This window comes from Phasianus colchicus, chromosome 11 (assembly GCF_987193195.1).
Source record: "Phasianus colchicus chromosome 11, bPhaCol1.hap1.1, whole genome shotgun sequence".
Classification (NCBI taxonomy): Eukaryota; Metazoa; Chordata; class Aves; order Galliformes; family Phasianidae; genus Phasianus; species Phasianus colchicus.
Genome location: NC_143446.1, coordinates 18,652,053 through 18,675,402, shown reverse-complemented (window position 1 = coordinate 18,675,402; position 23,350 = coordinate 18,652,053). Strand labels below are relative to the sequence as shown.

Here is a 23,350-nt window from a genome sequence, read left to right as displayed (position 1 = left end):
AAGTGCTCAGTATCTGTGAGAATTTCACCATGCAGATTTTTACAATATCATTACCTGGTTCTCTGGACATCCATGCCAGGGAATGGTACAATAGATTATTTTGGTAGATGCTAGATTAGTGTTCTTTGGTGTGCAACCCCACAGGTGCCTTACGTGGGAGCCAACTGATGCCAGAAAGAGCAGAGCTCAGGCCTGTGGGCTCTCTGACATTGCAGGAATTTGGGATATACGCAGCAGGAACGATGGGGAGGGATGGCATTTACCAGCTGTTCAAGAGAGGACACAGCCTTGCAATGACTGGATAGATCCCCAGGGCTGTAAACAGACAACCACTCCTTGCCCATGACTCTCTGAGGAATCCCTTTTGCTGGAGAAGCCTGGGTCACTGGGTGGGATGTGGCCATTCCCCTCACCCAAGGATGCCATGCAAACCCTGCCCAGCTGCCCACAGCACCACAACCTGAGGGCACCAGCAGGTAAATCCCACCCAGTCATATGTTCTTGTGTCAGACCCCAAATCTGCTGTGCACTCATGGCAAACCGTGAGCAACAGGCACAGCTCAGCCACTCGTCACAGCACCATATGGCCGGATGTAAAACATAGGTTCATTATAACGAGCTGAAATGAGTAGCTTAAATATTATAAATAATTAAACCTTCATATATGCATAGCTATACATAAGCGTATGTCCACCTCTTCATTTTTTTTGAATATGTATATATAAACACACTGGTATACAAATTGAAAGCAATAGACTTAATCCATGTTTAAAAAGAAGAAGAATATAGAGCACCCACACAAACACACTTCATAGTCACAAATCCAGCAGAAAAAAAAAACTATTTCCTTGATTAATTTAAATGAACCTATATTTAAAAGAAAAAGCATCTACATCATCACAAGTGCAATAGCCTGCCTGAACACACCTTTTGTAAATAGATTTCTTCCTCAAAACTACGAGAACGGATACAAATCCACTCCCCATGTCCTGTGCTGGTGGCCAGTACAGCAAACACTCCCAACCCTTTGCTTTCTTGAGCTACTGCTGTAGCTCAGACAAACTTCCCCAACATGGCTCTAACATGAGCCTGCCTTTTCCATAGTCTGGCCTGCAGTGATCTGCATTTCCTCTATTACTTTAAAATTTCAGGAGTCAATAACAGTGCTGCTGATGAATCCCACTCTGCCTCATTCCCAAACCATGCCCACATTCACTTCACTGCATTTCTGCAACACCACAAGAACTTTCCTGTTGTGTTTCCATCAAATGCCAAACAGCAAAGAAATAAAGTCCCCAGCAAAGGATTTTACCATTTTTGTCAATACTGAATGACATTTCTAACTATAAACCTGATATTGCTCTACTGTAAATATATAGAGGAGAGGATTTGTTATGGCACAAGCTAAGACTTCACTGAAAGCAACCAATTTCCCACCCTGCCACAGAATCCCTGTGAGCTGCAAAGTGCTACGGCCTCATCTCCTGCTCTAGAAAAAGGGGAAAAAAATCTTTTGGAAAAAGTTATAAACATCCACGCAACTCTCAGTTTCAGCACCAAAAATTAATAGATGTCTTTGAATGAGGATCTAAACATTGTTTTGGGACCTCTTCTTTGATTAAAGCTGGTCAGGCTCTGCAAACATGTGCACATGTGTATGCTAATATTATTGATGGATCTCTCAAAAATAAGAAGTGCTTATCCTTATGGCCATTTTCTTAGTTTATTTTCCTCCCTTTCTATTTCATCTTATCATTCAAACAGTAACTTGAGGAGAATCTTTCCTCTTCACTGTGGGTAGATATACCTGAGAGAAAGATGTAGGATAAACACCAGGAAAACAAAGCAAAACAGAACAAAGCACATTTCATCAGGAAAGCCCATTAAGCACTTCAGTTTCCATTCTAAAACCACAGGCTCTCTAACACTGGCAATTTCAAAGGACAGACACGATGTGATTAATCCTATCTCTGGGTGGAATAGAATAGATGGTTTCTTGAAGCCCTTCTACCTGCATTTCCTACAGCCCTGCAGATCTCAGTTCAGTGCCTCAACCACAAGGCTGAGGCTCTTTGGAGGAACTCTTTTTCCCCTCTTATTTCACAACACCACTTCATCCCCAATAGGCACAATAAGGTTGCTGACATCTCAAGACATGAAGAATTGCTGTGGGAGAGGAAATAGCCTTTTTCTTATCCATCTGTATCTAGATTGCCTGGCTTTCATCTCTAAAAAGTCAGTTTTGACCAAAATGGCTTGAGTGATAAAAATAGCTGATACGTTCTTTTCTTTATGTCTCCATCTTTCTATATTTCTGGGGAGAAAAGAAAAAGGAGCACTTCCTGGGGTCAGATCAGGAAAAATTCTGGCCGCACACAGCTCCTGTCACACTCGTCTGTGTTCCTTTGCTAATTAGGAGAGAGGATGCTTGAGTCTTCTATTGGGTTCCAACTGTACAGTTGCATTTCTGTAAAAAACAAAACAGGAAAGCACGAACTCGCTGCAGCTCAGCATGCCTTTTTTTTTTTCCTCCTTCCCATCAGAGCTAACAGCTTTCCTCTTGGCACATTTTCCATGATATCTATAGCATGTAAACCTGTTTCAAGGAGCTGCTGGCAATGGGCTAATACATTATAATAGAGTTATTATCTGTTATTCCACAGCAGGTTTACAAGTGATAAAAATGATTTGCAAAGGATACCAAACAGTAGATGTCTTTCTGCTTTTGTATGTAACATGAAAGTGGAGGGATAATCCAGGAGCACACACAGGCCTGTACATGTAATTAATGCATTTGTAGGCTCATTTGTCCTTGGAATGCACATATATAGGTAAAAGATAAATCTAACAGCATAACGTGAATCAAAGGTTCTATTTGTGCTATGAACAATCAAAAATATTAAGTGAAAGCATTTCTATATGAGCATACATAAGGACAGGTATCAAGAAGTCACCCTTTTTCCTACTGAAAAGGGATGAGCAGTCAAGTTTATCCCTCAGTGTCAGTGTTTAGAGAAAGGATTTGTTTCAGCTTTACTTCTGGACTCAACAGATCTCCAGCACTGAAGTAACTGTGCTTCCTTCCCAAGCTAAATGCTTCGTGCAGCTTTTTACTTTAGTCTTTATCACAGAGATGCATTTCCTCCCATCAAACTCACACTGAAGCCTCATTAGAAGTCCTTATTGGCATCAGTGAAGAAAGACTAATAGCATATTTTATTACTACTCAAGAAGAAATGTATTTTCCACAGAAAAGGAGACTTTTGTCTGGAAGACTCCTAAAATCCAATTGTAATGAGGGCAGTACTGGTGAGAGACTGGGAAATGACTGCAAATGGTCATTTCACTTCTAAGTCTCTGTTCTGCAACACGAAGACAACCAAAAGGAATCAGGAACCTGGAGGATAATTGGCACACCAGTATGATGAGTTTGCACTCTTATAATTGTTTCATGAAGTCTGCACGGCAATTTTAAAGGCAGTTTTTAGATGGGTGATTTTAAGAAAATTACTGAGACGTTACAGGCTGAGAAAGACTAATTGGCTTCGATTCCATAACGCAGCATTGTGAAACTTCTGCAAGAAGCAAGCACCCAGCTCCATCACTGCCTCTGCTTCACCCAGCTGGGACCTGGCCTACAGCACCCCAATGCAGTGCTGTGTGCTCCAGCATCAATGGCTGGTCAGATGGTTCCCCATCACCAGCACCTTCCCAGAGCCTCTGCAGGTGTCTGAGGAGAAATCAGAGCAATGACACCAATTTTGGCTACAAGCTTGCTTTTACAAACCTGTTTCTTCTCAAAGCGACACCTAAAGTTTTTTATTCCAGAAATAATTTTGACCTTTGTAAAGAAACTGAACAACAACAGCTGGCTGATCAAATATACATAAGGAAGAATCTGCTGCCTGCTCTTTCACAGCTCTCTTTGTCCTGCAGCCACCACCCCAGGCTCTCTTACCCCAGTACAACATTATAGCGTATTACATGACTTGTCTGTCAGCAGCCTCCCCTGCAACGTGCTGGTGGCAATGAACTGCTCCTGACTCCCAGACCACCTCTGGCTGGGACAGGCACTGAGCAAGATGCTTGCTAATCAGTAGGCTTCACATCTGTGGCACAAAAGGATGTTACCAAGAGAGATGGGAACCAGATTGAGCTAAAGCCAAGTTCAGCCACAAGCCAAGCAGTAACACTCTGCTGTCCTGCCTTCAAAGAGTGGAGAAGGGGATGCATTTCAGAGACCCTGCTGTTTTTCAGTGATTCTGATGATTTGTCCCAGGGGTGGGGAGGATGAAGTAATATTTGCCTCATTGTTGGGGCCTTTTTACTCCAGCTCTGTGAAAGATTATTTATGATGCAAGTCAACACATTAGGAAAAAAGTATTTTCCATATTTCAATCCAAAATACAGTCAAGGTAATATTGACATAACCTCAGATACTCCATGAGTCCACATACAACGCTGTAGTATTGCCTAGAAGCAATTATAACATGCTACAACTCAATAAAAAAAACCCTTCAAGAGTATTTCTGTGCTAACAAAGATAAAAGAGACCCAAAGGCATCACTCTGAGTTGACAGGGAGTTTTTCACCACTTGAATCAATTTGCATTATCCCAAATTTAACGTGCTGTGTATGCGTTAGTTTAGGAAACTAAATGCATCAGAATGAAGAGGGATATAGTAATTGACTGTATGTATGGCAACTGAGTTACCTGAACACCAGATTTCATATTTCCAAGTAAAAATAATCTGCACATTTATGGCTCTTAATGGCTAGATCAAGCAGAAAAACATAATGCATATCCATCAGGAATTGTATGCATAGTTAATTAAGTCTGAAATAATAAATACTTGATTTCTACAGGATAGGGTAAACATCCAATTAAAATAAGATGCAGCATACACTTTTCTTTCTCATTAGTCAAAGCATAAAGCATTTTAACATTTCCTAAATAATTTACTTGTATTAAAATAAAGTGAAATGCTTAAAACATTAATAGGGTACTTTGCAATGCTGTAGTCAATAAGTTGCTATATGAAGGTAATGTAAATAATTTACAGCACTATTCAGCAGAAAGAGTCTGCAGTTCTCAGCAGAGCAGGGTCCCACAAGTGCAAGAGATCAGGCACCTGGCCAAGCAAGGCTAAAATCACAACTCAACCCTACAGAGTGGCAAAACCAGCCAGCAACTTCAGACCTGCAGACCCAACCAACTCGTGGTGAAGGCACCTGGTGGAGGTCCTACCATCCAAGAGCAGTGATGCCACCTGTAGCAACACCTTCCTCATATCAAGCAATCCCCTTAGCTGCAGAAATTACTTGTTCCAAAGCCATGGATTTGCAACATACTTGGTCAGTTTCCACTAGCAGGTGTGGTGTTCACTGTGTGTGCTGGACTGTAACTCCTCCTAGGACTGCAGGCAAGGGCAAATTGTCATTTTTTTCTAAAGCCAGATGGACACGAGTGGTTTTGGAGCCGTGAATTTGAATAATCTGGGTTACTGAAATGCCTGTTATGTTTTGCATATCAGTTTCAATTTGCTGTTAAAAGTCAAGGTATGGATGTTAACACTGGGCTCTCTGATGAGAAAACACACGTACTGACTACCTAAGCAGATTGCTGGATCCCGTGAGTTACAGAGCACAGCAATCACCAGTGAGCATGTAATACGTCTGTGCAGCTACACTAAACAAACATGGTTTTCCCATGGATCGTTTTGCAGCTTAGAGGAAGTCCCCCCAAAATGCTTTATTATATAGCTATAATAAATAAAAATTAATTCCATTATAAGAAATTATCCAATACTGCTTTTTATCAAGAGACAAAAGTAACATCCTCCTAAAACTTAGATTTGCAGTTCAGATAATATATAGAAACATGGCATTTGGCTGGGACAGCTTTTAAGATGTTTCAAATGTTAGAATCACTTTTCATTAAAACTGTGACAGAAAACTGAGAAACTGGCATAGTGCCTTTTCTTATATGTACATTAAATCACGCATTTCACAGCAAGATTTTTACATTTTTTCTGTTTATAGAAGTCGTGTACAATATCTTCTGAGTCAGAAGAAGATCCATCTGTATGAAGATATATTTGCCACGTAAGGAAGAGAGCTTTAAAAATGTACTGTCCCCAAAATCCTTCATTGCAGTGTGCTTCAACAAGCATGACTCCCCAGTGCTGCTGTCTTTAAATGAGTGATAAATGAAATTACTGAAGGTTGACTGTGGCTTTGCCAGCCTTAGCCAAGCTGGTGAGAATGGTGAGGACATGTGAAAAAGACTCTAGATATAGGGGGGGCAAGAAAGGGTGAGGCACTGAGATGCCTCTTCCTTCCTGGGTCATCTGTTCTCTCCTTCTTCCTTCCTGCCCCCTTCTCCCAGGACTTGCTGTGCTGTAGTATCTTTTCTTCAGTAGTTCTATTGTTATGAGAAGCCACTCTTAAAAAGTACATTTTAAAGACTTTTTGCAATATCTTTCTGTAAACTGAGTACTACAAGAAAAAGAAATTATGACTAGGCTCTAGTCCTGAAAAGACCTTTGCCTTGGGGAACAACTCATTGTTTGAAAACTGAAAAGATGATTAACTCAAACCAAAACAAACCAAACTGACAAATTCTGCCTGTGGTCTTCAGGAAGGAGCCTGCAGCACTCCCACCTTTGGCTCAGGAGACCACTGAGACCCCTGGGGCTGAGCCTGCTCTTTCCCTTATGACCTCACGTCGCTCACCTTTGCGGCGAGACAAATGCCAGCATCTACTTCCCAAAGCACCCTGCAGTTGCACCAAAGGCAAGGAGCTGCTGCCACCACTTCTCCTTGCTGCTTTTTGCAACAATCTCATTTCTATGGTAAGGCTGGCAGAAGTCTAAATTAAATTTGGGACCTAATTTTCAACAGAATTTAGACTTCCTGAGTAAACAATAGATGGAGCCTGCCTATTAAATCATCATGTTTTAATTAAATTCTTTGCAGCTTGCGAGTTCTTTGAACTGAGCTAGGTGATAAATGCATTGTAATTTTAATAGGGTTATATTTTGCACTAAACTCACATAGAGCAGTGACACAAGATATATGCCACGTTACCATCAAATACGGCGTGGCATTCTGCTGATAACCACGCACTTGGTACATGATGGGCTGCCTTCATAGGAGGAACAAAGCTGATGTGAAGTGGGTTATTTTCTGTTATGGACTTAAAGATTTGGAAGCACATGAGCAATTTGTGGAATTTGCAAAAAAAAAAATCAAATGAAATTTTCATATTAATGATTTAGGCTCAATGGAAACCAGAGGGAAATCCACCTATTGATTTAAAGGACTTTTGGATCAGGCCATTAGTGTGTTATTGACAAAATTAAATAGAATAAGTAAGAAATTCACAAAAATGAAAAAGCCAAGGGTGGCTTACTTCAGTAGTACACGAAACAGTATTAGGTCTGAATAGAAGAGATCTAAAGAAAACTACTGACAGTGTCGTCTTTTTTTCCTTAAACAACACTGAGTTAGGAAGTTGATTAAAAAAAAGTAAAAGTTGTAACTTCAGAATGACCTCCAGCACCATCACTGAATCTCTCTGCTTCTTTATCGCAGCCTCTGCAAAGCTATCTTCCCATAATGCTACTGGCATCATAAAGTTTCCCAGTAGGAAATATGACACACTCTTAAAACATATGTCAGAGATTTCCAGAATTGCAAACATGGTATTTTAGATGGCGAGATTCCTTTCCTCATAAAAGCATCTTTAAATTGTCTGACAGAGAAAATTCATATCAGGAATAAAAACCTGGCCCCAGCGGAGTCAATGAGAGTTTTATGCCTGATGCGAGTGGAACCAAGATTTCATCTCCGCTTTTCCTCTGCTCAGCCCAACATGTAAGTACTGCTGATAGTGTCAGCATCTGGCTCAGCACTGAGCGAGGCTGAGCCAAGGGGCCAGGCTCAGCACTGAGCCCACTGCTCAGCTGCCTGCCACCAATGGGTGCTGCTTCTGAAGCCTGGAAATAAACAGAGCAGGAGCCCCGTATGCTGACATCTGAGAGTGATGCTGAGAGACCTTAATAAATAATGCCATAGTTGATGGGTTTCTGCTTGTAGAGACCTGATTATTCCACCTGGATAGTGGCTTAAACAAAAGAACAACCAGACAAAAGAAATAGATGTGCAAAGTCCAAGAAGCAGGCTATTATTTTCAATAGAGGCATTTTTTTGTTGTTTTCTTTTTTTTTTTTTCCCTGGCATTAGCTGCAGTGAAATGAATCACGCAGAGCAATATTTTTCACAAACCCCAAACATCCTGCATTCACATAAAACTGATGTACACCAGGAATGTTCACTGGGCTGTAGAATAGGAACAAAGAGGGCCGCAGACATACAATTTGTCATCCTGATTTTATATAATAACAGGATATAAGCATATAAATGGATAGGTTTGGCAGGTGAAAAGGAAAATTATAGGCAGAGAGGAATATTGTAGCTAACTCAACAGTGGCCATACTGCCAATAGATCCTTTTGCCATTTGACAGCTGTCTCACAAAAGGGCTGAAAAATCATGTTTACTCGCATCAGCCTGATCTCTCTTTCAGTTATTTAGGACTCTGCATATTCCATGAAAATAACCAACATTTTCAGCTTCTAACTTCAACCAAATTACCATGAAATACACATATTTATACATGTGCTTTCTGAACCGCCAGCAACGCACACGAGTGATGAAGTGCTCAGGTTGGCCCACTATCTTGCACATGAGGCTGCAATATCATGAACAAAAAGCAGCTTTTCCTACAGAGAGATTGAAATGAGCAAAGTTCCACGTTTTCAGCCTGATATCACCATTTCTTTTAGAGATCAGCAAATGGGCAGCACGCAAAGGTTGTCAGTAAGTCTGAGAAAATCTTTCTGTAGGATGAATAAATAGGAAAGCCCACGAGGGCTGCCCTCTCTCCCTGTGTGTGACAGAGCGCACATCCCCATGGACAAGGGCTGGGGAGAGCAACGTGAGAGTGAGTTAAGGAAACGCTCAGTAAATATCTGACAGATCACTGCTGCTGCTTCTTGTCTTTAGGGCTTGTTCTGCACTGTACTGAGAAGCTTGTAATACTGGACTGAGCTGAAGTGGTGACATTCAGCCAAGTCCATACGCTCCAGGCTAAGTCTAGTGTTTCACCCAAAATTGGATCAGGAAAAGCACTAACTCTGTTGCTGACAGACCTTTCTTTCACTGTGAGCAGGTGCTCAGGGCAGTTTTCTTACGGTGACCCAATCATTGGCATTTGGGGGTAAGAAACTTGGAGAAGGGACCATTATTTACTCTCACTTCAATGAGATGGCATTTCTCTGAGCTATCTTCTTCCAGCAAGATAATACCCTTTATTCTTCCAAACCCTTATGTAGTACAGTACTTTTTCCACTCTGAAATTCTTTATCCTCCACAGTTTTGTTGAACAGCACATACTGTTTTAAAGGATGTTGACCAAACTACAGATTCTGTAGTTTCAAGCATTTGTACATGTATGTTATGGATTTTAGACATTCACTATATGACAAGCAGATGCAGTCAGGTCGATTTGATGGTTATTTGAATTGAACAGGCTTTGAATGAAAGAACAAAACTGGGGAGTTAGAAACCTTTCTTCTGTATGTGATTCGCCCATTAAGCCAACTGAAAGCAGAGATGGCAAGGCAGCCAAATACATGCATATATACATACAGACATAAGGTCAGAAGAAGCATGGGGTAGCTATTACAGAGGGAACAACTTGCCTTTGTAAAGTTCCAAGTATGAGTAATGGATGGACTCAACAGAAACCTTGAAAGCTTTAACAGTAACATCAGCAATAGTTTAGCCAGCTTGTACTAATGAGCTCAGAGTGGTTCACCTCATAATAAATGGATAACGAGCATAGAAAGAATGCATACATTAATATTTTGAAAGTTTTTTTTTTTAAAAAAAAAAGGTAAATGGTTCCTAGATGTCTCCGTGCTGAGAGATGGGGGACATCATGGGTAGATGAGGAAAACATACACTATGCCCTTATTGATCTGTGCGATTTCTCTTAGTAAATATACTTGTTCCAGATCCTCTCCAGCTCCAGGTATGATTGCTATATTATCTCAATGCAGATTTCAGTGTACTTTTATAAGGTTGAGTGCAGTTTATTCCAGGTCTCCTTTTATCTGCCTGGACACACTCCTCACAACTGCTGCCAGCAGTAGGTCAGTGTGCTTCCACCTCAGCCCACATCCCACTAATACCACATCTAATGGGAGAGTAACAAGTAAGGTCTGGCAAGGGGCTGTGCAACTGAAGGGAGTCATTGCACATGAAGTTCAATATACAGATCAGCATCAAGTGAAATGGATCCCACTATGTGAAGTAGGAGTTCCCACAAACAGGTACCATGAGTTTGCTTTGAACAGCTGCTGGGTGAGGCATGGAGGTTGGGTTGGACCCAGGATCAGATGCCCTAAAGGGTGCAGCATGAGGAGCCTTAGCTCCAGAAATGAAATACTAAACCAGATTCCTATAATTTAATGTAGCTGCCAGTTGACACTAACAAATCTGAGGAATACCTACTGAAAGCTCACAGATTTCTGTAATATGTACTTTCAGACTTATTTTGGCAGTTTTGCATGGAAAATAAGCGCTAGACTCTAACACAGAATAAAAAATCTCCCAGGGAGTTATCTGAAATAAATATTACAGAGGAGTTCATTTTAATGGAGTTAATCCACCCAGAAATGGATAGCAGCAAGATATTTAATCATGGCATATCCAGTTTAATCACATTTAAAATCCTCTGGAAATTAAGCTTATACAACTTCCTTAATTTAGAGGACAGTATAATGCTTAAGTATTTAATCTCCTTAGGATTGATATTGGACTCCAGTCTTTTGCAGAGTTTCATGAATAGATATAACATTCTTCATGTTAGAAAACTTCAGAAAAAGCTCAAATTAATGACTCATCCATTTACGATCCCAACAAGATAGACTAAATAGTACAAAAAAGCTGAAACTTATAATGATTTGTTTTTGGCCTTTAACACTGACAATGAAGGCCATTAAGGCTTTCATAGATACACTAAGACAACCATTCTATTCAATTTAACTTTCTGTTAATGAAAAGATTTAGACCTTCCCAGCAGCCTCAGGAGAATCTCACAATTCATAATTTTTAGCCTGTGTCTAGAACCCTGTAACACTTTAATCTATGGCTTTATGCAACTGAGAGATGGGATGAATATGAGGTCAGAATTTACTAACCACCCGTTGCTCTGATTTTGTTTAGATAAGTGCATCTCTACATGTACCTCTATGATATCAGTATAGACCTTGCAAGACTTTACGTAAAATACCTCGATTCCATTAATTTATTTCCTAGCAGCTTCAGAACAACGTTCAGCCCTACTCTGTCTTGTTTCCAGGGAAGGCTCTCAAGCCAATGCGACTGTTGTAGACGGTAAATGACGGAGGAATGCATCCCTTGTAAATACAACATGATTTCTCACCCTTCCATTTTCCTAATAGGAAGCCCAACTAGCCCACAGATGCTTACATTCTCTGTGCATAACTGAAGCCTGCAGACTGCACACCCCATCCACCTTCCTCGCCTGCCAGGAAGTGCAGTTCCTGTAACAGGACCAGTCAGCGCTCACTTGCAAAAACAGCTTCCTGAAAACACCATTGCTGCACAAGGCAGTTACTGCTCCCTGGTATGAGTAATGCATTTAGATTTGGATCCTAATTTAAGATGGCCAGCGCAAAGAGAACAAAAAAAAATATATAATGAAACTGCTGAAAATAACAAACTGAAGAATAGTAAAAATATTTGCCAGTAATGAATTATTTCCCACATCAATCCTTCAAGCAAAAATATCACTTCAGCTGTGTTGTATACAAGGCTTTAACATCATTCTAGCACTGGACTGTACCATAAAATAAAGAGATGCCTTGTCTCAACGTGTGCTTTAATAATATAGTATTTGGATTTTTATACCTAACAATAATTTGATTTTTCTGAATTTATTGATGCAGAAAGGGCTGTAAATTCCATGAGTTCTTTCAGTAAAGAATACAGAATATTTCCCACCACAAGTGTAGGGAATAAAATTGAAATAATAAATTCCAAACTCATCCAGACAGGCACGTTCAACACCAAAGTAAATTCATTGACAGATTTACAATTAAGTTCCATATGGAATGGAAATAGTAATAATTATAAACATCTAGAAATACTATAACAGCTCACATCTTGTGATCAGCAGGGAAAAGTAACTCATTTAGTTTCAATAAAGGCATAATTTCTGATATCTTCAAATACCAGAGAAGAGTGGCTTAATGTAGTGGATTCTCCGAGAGGGATCTGTCTAATACTAAATGCACCAGCAAGCACAAAAGGAAGTACAAACCATTTCACCTCACAGGAAGAAGTCCTACAAGCTTACCTCCAAGAGCCTCCTATGGCATGATGCTGACACCTATGATGCTCAGTCCTGCCCATGGTGAGGAAGACTGCTCTCACACAGTATCAGATAAATGAGCCCAGGAGGGCAGCTGCGATGATTCGAGCAGGAATCAGCCTGTTATTGCTCTCCCAATGAGAGCCATTTCCACAATAGCAGATGCCATCGTAAAAGGAAAATCTCCTCCAAGTATTTTACTGCACTTTGATTTTTCAGGATGTTTTGAGATAAGATGAATATATCCTTGTAAATTAAGTCTTAAGATGCAAACATCGTGAATGCGTCCTGACTTCTTCCTAGTCTGGGGGGAAATGGGGCTGGAGTGCCTTATTAGTGCCCCAACATGAACAGCTGATGAAAACTACTATTGCACACACAAGATGTGCAAGGTGGTTGGCTGGCACGTCCACATTTCCCTTCCATAAGAACCCAGTATCATGGCTCTCACCCATCCAAGGGCCCTAACTTCCAGCACTCCAAGCAGATCACAAGTTCCCAGATTCTGATCATGAAAACAATCCCTACAAGTATTCAGAGATTTTTGTTGAGATGCATTTATAGCTATGGTTCCCAAAGAAAATCAGCTGGACATGGCATAATATTAATTTTTTTTTTTTTTTTTTTTTTTACTAATTTTTCTACTTAGCATGGAAAAATTCAATATAAAGCTCACTGTGAAAATAAAACTCCTATCAGACAGACTCATGTGAGATTTTTTTTTTTTAAATGAAGAGAAATATAGAAAGATACCTGAACACAACTTGACTTCAGATTCAAGAAAGTGTTAACAGGAAACATTTTCCCATTTTGCACCAGTGAGATTTACGACAGAGTAAGAAGATTACAAATTGTACTTTGTAGTTCACTCAACATCACGTTAGCCCTAAGGTTTATATTTAAACATGTATTTCAATGATTAATAAGCATAATATCAGATTTTGGATGAAGCATTTTCATTCCAACCCTACTGTTTCTTCAAAGTTGAAATCAATATTTTTAATGACTTTTAATTTGGGAGAAAAACCTTTAAGAACCAATGTTTCCTAATTTTATCCATCTGAAAAAGATTATTTGAGTACCAGTTCACTTTGACTGAAAAGTTTTGTTTGATTCAATGTCACCTTGCAGAAAAAAATTTCAAACTCTTTCCTTCCAAATGTGTAATAAAAAAAGTTCCACTCTCCAGAGGAGTGGTCATCCTCTAGTCATCTATTTTGATTAAACTGAACAAATCTTTTCCACATGAAAAAGCTTGTAATTAAACTTAATATGAAATCACTTTGAATAAGAAGAGTAGGGAAGCAGTGAATAGACTTGACTTTACCAGATGCTTAAAAATTGCAGTAAATATGTATTAATCTCCTTCAAATGAAATGCTGAAACTCAAGAATTGCTGTAGATCTGTACCAGGACTTCATTAGCCATTTACTTCTCTCCCTGCTGTTGAAGATGAAAAGTAGTTTCACTGTGTTACGTTGTAAAAAGAATATGAATTCACTCAGCCTATTGACAGAAAAAAAATCAGTTCTGTTTCAATTATTTTTAGTTCATGCAAATATCTTTTGCAGTAGTACTACTACTGGCAGCCTATTATTCTCCTCTTTAGTATAGGGATTATGGGAATATTGCTCCCCGAATATTTAAATAATTCATTAATTGACTGCTATTGTGTTCTGGATCAGTTAAAGCCAATGGAAACCTTTGATTTTAAAGGGTCAACATTTCATTTGATGCTTGTAAAAGCACATCAGTGGAGCTATTTCATGGTTCTGGATCTATACTGAAAAAAGCTTGGCTCATAAACCTGGTGATGCACTGAAATAGAAAGGATTTCCTTGGGTTATGGGATTCCCCAGAGAATTCAAAGGATAATTTGCTGTGTAATGTAACATTAAAAACTCAGGAGTCAAAATATGGTCCAATTATATGAGGAGAAATTCAATACTGTTTCTTTTACATTTAATAACCACTAATACACAAATCTGACAAGTTAATAACAATGAAGTTTTGGGCTGTGAGATCTTAGGTGTCATTTTAATTACCCCAAAACTGCAAGAATATTACTGCAGCAGCATGGATCCAGAACTAACAAGAGCCCAAATGCAGTAACACTTCTGGTTCTGTTTTTCCTTGATTCAGTATAAGCTGTGAAGCACATTCACAAGGGCAATTAAATCCAAATGAAACACAGAAAAATAAGACCTACAAGAATTTGGCTGCCTTGACATCCTAGCAAAACTATTTTGCTTTGTTCTCCAAAATGCAATTGTTTCTCATTTCAGATCCATTATAATCTCTTATCAGTGCCAAGTCTTCTGGTAAATTTTACATTCTAGTATTTTAAATCCCTTGTTCTATTTTCTGGATTTGTCACATGCCTTATTCTAATAATATTGTACTTGTCCTTGAAAACGTATGGCTCCAATGCAGTGCTCTCACAGTGCTTCTAGTATTTGTTTAAACAAGATGTAGAGTTTGTGAGAGAACACATACATGCCAAGGACAAATTTACTTTCCAGTCATCTTTTGCTATATATCTCAAGGTACTTTTTAATTGTTAAACAATTGATGCATTACCTTGGGAAGTGGCAAGTTACCTTGGACATTCAGTACTCTTGCTATCAACAGAACACAAAAACAAGGAGTTTGGCCTGGTAATTTTCACTATTAGCACAGCATCTCTTTTTCTTCACACAAAAGATGGAAAGTTCAAGGACAATTCAAGGACAAGGCAAGTGACTGCAGAAATCTGGAGTCATTCAAAGTACAAACTTGAATGAAAAAAAACAAGAGACAAAAACAGGTCACGTCTTTTGGGGCCAATTCTGATTCTTTAATTGATATTTAATATAAAGTCCTATCATCTGTCAACATCAGTAGATAGAAATTCTTACACTGAAACAATGCGAGATTGTAAGAAATAGCCTTAAGCCTCTACAATTAAGTAGAGTAAAGTAAAGGGCCCTTCAGGAGAGATCTCATTCTGGTAAAAAAGCCCTGGTGCTCTTTATTCTTCTTTGTGGTGACAATAAAGACAGACCTTGACTGACACAGGGGGCACTGATTGGTGTTTCTAGTAAAGACAGAAGGAATTATTTTCACTTAATGCTCGAATAAAGCTATCGCACATGCTCTGGATGATGGATGGAATGGAACTGTTTCAGGTTAAACACTTAAATGCTGGATCACATCTTATACACGCCACTTAAATCTCATTAGTATAGCAAAGCTTCACTTAGAATTCGGTGCTTTTTTCCCCCCTCGCTTTTCCGTAATTTCAGGTCACAGCCTGAAACAAAGTCAGAAAGATTTTGTTTAAAAAAAAAAGTCTTCCCTGTCCCTCTTTGCCCTAATGCAAATAACAATATATTTTTCTTCTGAATTTTTTAAAATGAGAGAATGAAATCCATGAGATTACAAACAACTATAAGAAAAAAAGACGCTTTCTCCTGGAAATTAATATATGCTACTAATTGTATAATATTATTTGAGGGGACCAGCAGAGGAAAATCATGGTAGAACAAATTCACAATGAAGGAGATTCACTTTTTTCCCCTCCAAGAATAAGAAAAGCTACAACAGAAGGACATAATTAGCATTCATATCTTGAAAGCAAACAAAACAGTTTCTACTCATGGCATCAAGAATCCCCTGTAGGCTGAATGCCCAAAAATTATGACTTGCACCCGATTCTACCTCAAGAGGAGGAAGAGAACACTACTGCTGAGGGGAGATAGAAAACAAGATGAGCTAAATATTAACATCTAAAGAAAACAAAACCACAGGAGAGCACTGATGGTCTCTTTAGCCTACTGAGTATTTTAATGGAGAGATTTACTAGTCTGAATGAATTACTATTATTTATTGCCTTAGAGCATGATAGGACAGCGTGACAGAAACCTAAGCCCTTCCCTATTTCCATTCTAGCATTTCTCTTCCTCAACATCTGTAAAAATTAATACACTGAATTGTGGCATTAAAGGCTCACCATCAAGCCAGAGCATCCAGAAACAAGAAATATAACTATCACACACATTGGTAGGTAGGAATGGACTATTCTTTACAACTTATAAGTGTAAGCATAAAAAAAAAAAAAAAAAAATCAACAGCAGTTGCTTGTGAAGAATCAGCTTTGGAAGAACTGTTGAATAAGATGGTTCTTTGTTTAATCACCTTTTTTTTTGACCTCAATAATACAGTCATTTCTTTCAAAATACTTACTATAGTGCTATAGACTTGTGTGTAAAAGCTATTTTGATCTCTGAATGGAAGTACTACTTTGAAGACTCTTCTTCCTGAACTGTGAAGTACTGATAGCTGTACACAGCACAAGACCTGCTCTTGTTGGGCAGCAAGCACCCTCTCCAGAAGCAGAGGCAGCAGCTGGTGGTGCAAATTCCCATGGGGAGCAGCAATACCCTTACATGATGCCAATAGCCCTGACTTCAGCTGTCTGCATCTCTCACTGCTTTCACAACTGCCCTGGTCAGCTGGTGTGGAAGAGAAGCACAAGCCCTTTTGTTTTGTTTTTTAACACAGCTGTGAAATAGTTTGAAGAAGAGTTTGTGGTACCAGTAGTGGAAAAAGAGGGTGCAGGAGGAGGCATAGGAGCATTGAGAGCAAGAAGGTCACCCTTGGTACCAACCCAACCAGCACCTGGTGACCTGAACCTGTGATGTAACCACGGGGCTCATTAGTGCCCATAAATGCACCCTCCAACCTGTTTAACAGCAGTGCTCATTAGGGACAGCACAGCACTAACACTCTGCTTGTCCCTTTAAATATTTTGATTGCCAATAGCTGCACAGTTAAGATATCAGTCGAGTACACTTTAATTAGCCCAGAGGAAATCACAGTAGGGATGAAATGAGTTGGGTTGTTATTCTTCTGTTTTTACTAACAGCAAATAAAAGCATGTAATTAGATTAAGACATTTTGGGGATCTTAAGGTTATCATAACTGTAAACAATAGTATATTTATCTAATCTGAGAGTGGCACTTGAAGTATGTTTTAGCTCTGAATAGGAAACATTAAAATTACAATAGGCCTACAGGTTTTTGAAGAATTGCATATGGGTTGAAACACGCAGTTAAGCAGCAGTTGCAGGGGAGAGTTTTAAAGGCAGCTCTGGAGCAAGAAAACCATTTCTGGATTTGTTTTGGCAGTGTCAAAATACATCTTTAGCATGAAATAAAAATATTTTGTTTTGATTTATTCAGATTCATTTATATTAAAATATATTGTTTGAATAATGCATTAGTATGCATAATATCCATAATTCATAAAGTATGCAGACTAAGATTCAGCAACATAATACTCAAAATCTCAATTACTTCAAAATGATGTGATTGTGGTATGACTGAGATAAAGCAATTTAAACAGAATTTTTGAAGATTTTTTCCAGACTTTTTCTCCCCCCACATCATAATTTCAGTGCAAGTTTCCTAACAGTTTATCCCACGCTATCTGCTATTTGAATTTCAGACAAATCCTTAAAAGCTTGGTTTTCCCCTCAGCTATACTGATGTGAGGAATTTTTCAGTGAAATTATACAAGTATGGCCAAAGAAAAAGTTGAATAATGTGTACTTCATTGAGATATCATTGATTGGTTGTAATAATGTCCTCCTACAAGCTTTATCTGAAAGGAAAATTTGAAAGATTTCATCTTTTAAAGATAGTCTTTTAGATGCATTTCCAACCCAGATTTGGGAAAGTGGTTTGTAATGGGAACTGCAGAATGAAACAACTATAGGAAACCATTGCAAATTTGCTTGAATCAAGAAATTATTGTATGGGAGATATTTGTACTATTATCACATTTTCCCTCAGCTAAAGAGATTTTACATTCTCATAGCTCCTAAACACAAGACTTTGGAATTACCTTTGAAATTCTTTATGGCTCTTACAAATGAGCCCACAGATCCCCTTGGGAACACCGTGAGAACGCCAGGTCTCACTGGGGAGATAACAAGAGACAGCAAAATAATGAATGTGCAAAACAAGAACCAGCCCAGTCTGCACACGGCCAAGGCTGCGATGAGGGCAGAGGGGCTGAAGAAAGGTGATTCAGCACAGTTTCACAAGGTGGTTTGCTACGTTCTAGAGGGAACACACTGCAAATTAAGTCTCTGAAGGGAAATTATCACCAAAAGGTTTCTTAAGAAGGAATATTGTTCCTTTAATGGCAAAACCCTCAGAGCTGAAGAAGTCCATACTACCAAATTAATGGGACATGGAGAATTAAATGCTGATCTCCCACTGGGTTCTCTATTGGTCTTTGTCTTTGCATTTTATCCAAATTCTGCCCTGGATTCCACCTAGCACAGATGTATCTAGGGCACAGCAGGAACCCACAGCCACAATCATTGGGGCTTTCACTTTGGAAAGATGCAGAATTCTTAAAATACTTTGAGTCCACTCCCATTAATCATCCATTGCAAAATGAAATATATCAGGAAAACACCCTATCCTTGGTAAGAACTTCTACAGCTACTATCTTTTGGTATTTTCTTTGGAATCACTTTCCTGCTCATCTGGGGGTATAGAGAACAAAGGTTTCACATCTCACCACAGACAGTAAAAGACTTCCCATTTATTCCTATATTTTACATGATAGACCGAATTAACCAACAACTGCATCCACTAGGAATATTAAGATAGCAACACAGTGGAGTTGGATTTGTCACTGATCAGAGGAGTTAATGCTGAGCACTCTAGATAGGAGTGGTGCAACTCTTACATGGTACACACCTGTCTCGTAAACATCAGGGTTATATATATATTTTTTCCTTTCTTATTGACTATGCAGGGATTTTTACTGATTTTTACCCCCACAGAACCAGCACATCCATAACTGAATGAAACTTCTCATTTTGCTGATTATAGTTTGAAAAATCTTAATATGGTGTAGATTACCCAGAATCCTCCCATCACTGACTCACTCATACAAAAGCCCTTTCCCTGTTACGTACATCTCCTGCAGTAAATCTTACATACTTATTGATTGTTGAACATCAAATTCTGGAGAGAATAACCTAATGAACTTTTCCACATATCACTCTGACCTTTTCTAGATAAATCCAGTAAAGGCAGCATTATTTCTTCCTTCAGACATAAAACATTCATCTTGCAGTAACTCTGATAGATGCCACCAGAAATGCCCCACAAGACTGAGATAATTATTTTCCTGCAAAAAGTCACCAAGATCCAGTCCATTCAGCAGATATTGATAACACTGTGGCAGATCACACTGCAGACCACACACCATGATATCATCACACATTTCCTTCTTTTACTGTGTAAAAAGCTGTGAATATCAGACTTCACTTTTTTTTTTTTTTTTTTGGCTCAGTAGAGAGAGGAGAGAGGAAGAAGTACAGCTGTTATCCAAAGCCATGAATGCTCCTCAGAGCTTCTGGAAACTCACCCCCAGGGAGGACAAAATAAAGGCATCAGCTCTGAAGGGTATTTTCAAGTTCAGCAGCTGAGACACCAGGAGCTATGGAACACCAAATTAGACACTAGCTCCATTGAGCTTCTGTGTATGGCAGAGATCATACAGCACAATGACATCAATAGGAAATCCATAGGTTTTGATTTTATCCTGGATGCAGCTTTCCCATGAAACAGTCTGGTTTGTGACAATTGCTTTATATGCCTGTTCTTAGCAGATGCAGAAGGAAAAGCTAAATGGACATCAAATATCAATCTGTCCTTGCCAGCAACGTACTGTCAGCCCAAACGTCTATTTTAACTCAGAATAATGAGAACATTTAGCCCTTTCAAGTTCTGGTTTTACTTCAGCTAAAGCAACTACACATCAACTTAATGTCTTTCTTTATTCAGTGACACAGAGGTCACCGCTGTGAGATTTATTTGATTTCACAGTTTGGCTAATTAATTTGCTCATTCTGAGCATACACCATCAGCGTTGCTTTTGGAGTAGTACTACCAAAGCAACAGATTAATTTACATGGTACAGTGCATCCAGAATAATTATTACCCCACAGAATTGTTATTGCTCAAAATCTGAGGGGAGAGGGAAGTTTCCTACTGTGATAAAAGGGCTCTGTTTTGGCTTTATCAGCTGAAAACTATGAGGACTAGATTACAAAAGAAGCTTCTTGCTAATGTTAAGCAGCACAAATATCCCAAAGTCCATGAAGCTGTTACAAGACCAAATTTGTTTCTCAGTTTTAATTCTTATCAAATTATGTTGACAGGCTCAAAATTCTCAAGCCACCCCCATTCCTCCAGCAATATTAGCAGGCACTTCACTGATCAATGCCAATTAATACAGCAGCAGTTTCCTTGGCACTGAAGCGCTGCTTACCCGCTGCTTTGAAAGCAAGTCTGTATAAAGGCCTTTATAAAAACGTACTTGAAAACTGATGGAGCACAGGTACAGAAGGGAAACTTTAAGGGGACAGCAAAGTGAGATCTATAGCATCTCGCCTCGAGAAGGTTAAGTACCTTGAGTTCCGGACAACAGATTCACCAAGGAGGCAGCTTTTACATTACCAGTGAGAGCTGATCTGAATTCTCTTGTTCTGCTTCTTGGGTCTTTGATTTGCTTTGAGCAATGCGTTAATTCTTCTCACTAAGCTGCAGAAGCGATCTTGACTTCTCGCTGGACATCCAGTTCATACACCTCGTTCCCATTTCTGGGACACTCAGCGACTAAAGCCAGAGGCTGGAGCTGGGTGCCAAGGGAGCGTTCACAGCTGCAGACCTCACTAACAGCAAGAGTGAGCAAGTCAAGTTTTAAAGGTTTCCAGCGTGCCCGAAAAAGGTGACAATTGGGATGAAGTAAAGAAATGTCAATGACTGCTTCCCTAATTAGCCTTAGAAAGGACTTGAATAGCTGTCAGCTAGTCAAGTGAGCTAAGAACAGGTTAAGAGCGATAAGACTTAGCAGGTAATTGGCAGACCAGATAGCATGTAATTTGCAACCTATTTGGAAGTGCTCACATTGCACAAAGCGCCACGTTACAGGTTACAAAGCAAATATATTGACCCAAGTGTATGTTACATTTTCCTTCCATCCCATTCCCGGCTTCTCAGAAGGGCAGACGGGTGTATTTATCGTAGAAAACCTTCCATTTATGGGTGCCTCCAGCCCTGCAAGGTTTGTGAATACAAGCAACGTACCAAAAGAAGCGTTTGTTGTGCAGTCCTGCCCTTAACAGTAGGGGAGGTTTCCCCGGCCTGTGAGAGCTCTGGAGAATCTTCCAGGATGTTCTTATGACAAAACTGAGCTAAGGGAGCCCACAGCCTCACAGAAAGGATAGGCAGGGTCCGGGCTGCGACAGCCTGCAGCAAGCACGAAGAAAAAGCAGCCAGACTGGAGCTTTCTGTGTCAGAGGCCCTGAGCTGCAAGGATGAAAGTAACAGCAATTGCTGGATGGCTTTTAGGGATTACAGTAACTGAGGAAGTTGCAGGAGAATGTCAATAAAAAAGCTGCTGCTACGTTGGCCATAACTCGTTCAGAGAGCTGACATAGGTGATAAGAGCCTTCAACAGAATGGGCTGAGAAAGATAACTGCTCCCATTTCTTCTCTTTCTCCACCTGCATTTTGGGGAAGTCACGAAGGCAGCAGCATACAACGAGCACGTGTATCCTGAAAGAATATTTCTTTGATATCATGCTCATCATTAAATAGATTAGACTCACAGTAGTAGCAGCTGGAACAGTTATTTCCTGATCTTTGGAGTTTATGCAGCTACACTTCAGACTCAAAAGAGATGTTATTTGCAGGCGTAATTCGTCCTATTTTGACCCCATTCATAAAGTCAAAATAACACTGTACATTTACTACAGGGGATTTTGAACTCCATTTCACAACTATGATTTAATATTGCCACAGGGAAATCAACCAATCATTGCACATCAGAAAAAATACACTCGTGACCCCATTTAAAGTGAACCAGTCAATTGAATTGAAATGTTTGAAGATTAAGAATACAGAATTTTATTAGCATTACTTAAACATCATAATACTGTCTGAGTATAATGCAAACCCTGCAAACAGATGAAAAGCATTTGCCTTGTGTAGAATATATAACAAGTCCTTCAATCAAGCCTCCTCTACAGCTTCCAGGAACCTTGATAGCTTGAACACAACTAGAAGTTTTTTCCTCTTTATCATAAATGCAGAATTATTTCACTGACATCAGTGGCCTCCAGTGAAAAGTCAAGGTACTTGGGTTACTCAGAGATTACATCTTGTCAGATTAGTTTTTAAGAGGAGAAAAAGAAGAAGGCAAAGCTTGGTGCAGCCTCCTTATCCAAACCATTCCTTCAAGCTTCCTTGACTGCAGCAAAAATCAGACCAAGTAACATCACTTCCACTTCTTCCTCCTCCTTCTATAACAAGGCTGGACCTTAAGCACCTACTTCCCCAGCCAGGCACCACCTCTTAGTTTCCAGTAATCACAGTACACAAAATAGTCATAAAAACCACTGCCTACCTTTCATCCAAGTACTTCCCAGCTCCAGCACACATCCCCCTCCTGCTCCTTTGCCTGCTAAACTCAGGAAACAGCTGCACTTAGTTAAATAAATACCAGTGGTTTCAGCCCACAGGTTCGGTGAGTTCTGATGAATTGAGGAGATTCAAGTCACCTGTGTACTCTGGATTTCTACGAGTACAATGAAAATAAAATATGAAAATAAAATATATCAATTGATCAAGTGATCATTGAGGGTCTATTTATTTATAGCCATCTAAAGGCCAATGGCAGGCTGTACCCCGAAGGTTCGAAAATGCCATATACAGGTGTATTTATATTAAACACACATAGACACTATATTACATATGTATGTGCAAAAACATTATATTTTTTTCAGCAGACCAGACTACAGAGGCAGTAAAATGA

General features: G+C 39.4%; 1 long non-coding RNA gene across 2 annotated transcripts in view; it reads right to left on the bottom strand.

Moving 5' to 3' along the window:
- Positions 1–22,991, bottom strand: part of LOC116236839 (uncharacterized) — a 35,796-nt gene extending 12,805 nt beyond the window's left edge. For both annotated transcript variants that reach the window (XR_016469936.1, XR_004168627.2), the window contains exon 1: positions 22,943–22,991. This is a non-coding gene — a long non-coding RNA (uncharacterized LOC116236839). The remainder of the gene's footprint in view (positions 1–22,942) is intronic.
- Positions 22,992–23,350: the final 359 nt, after the last annotated feature.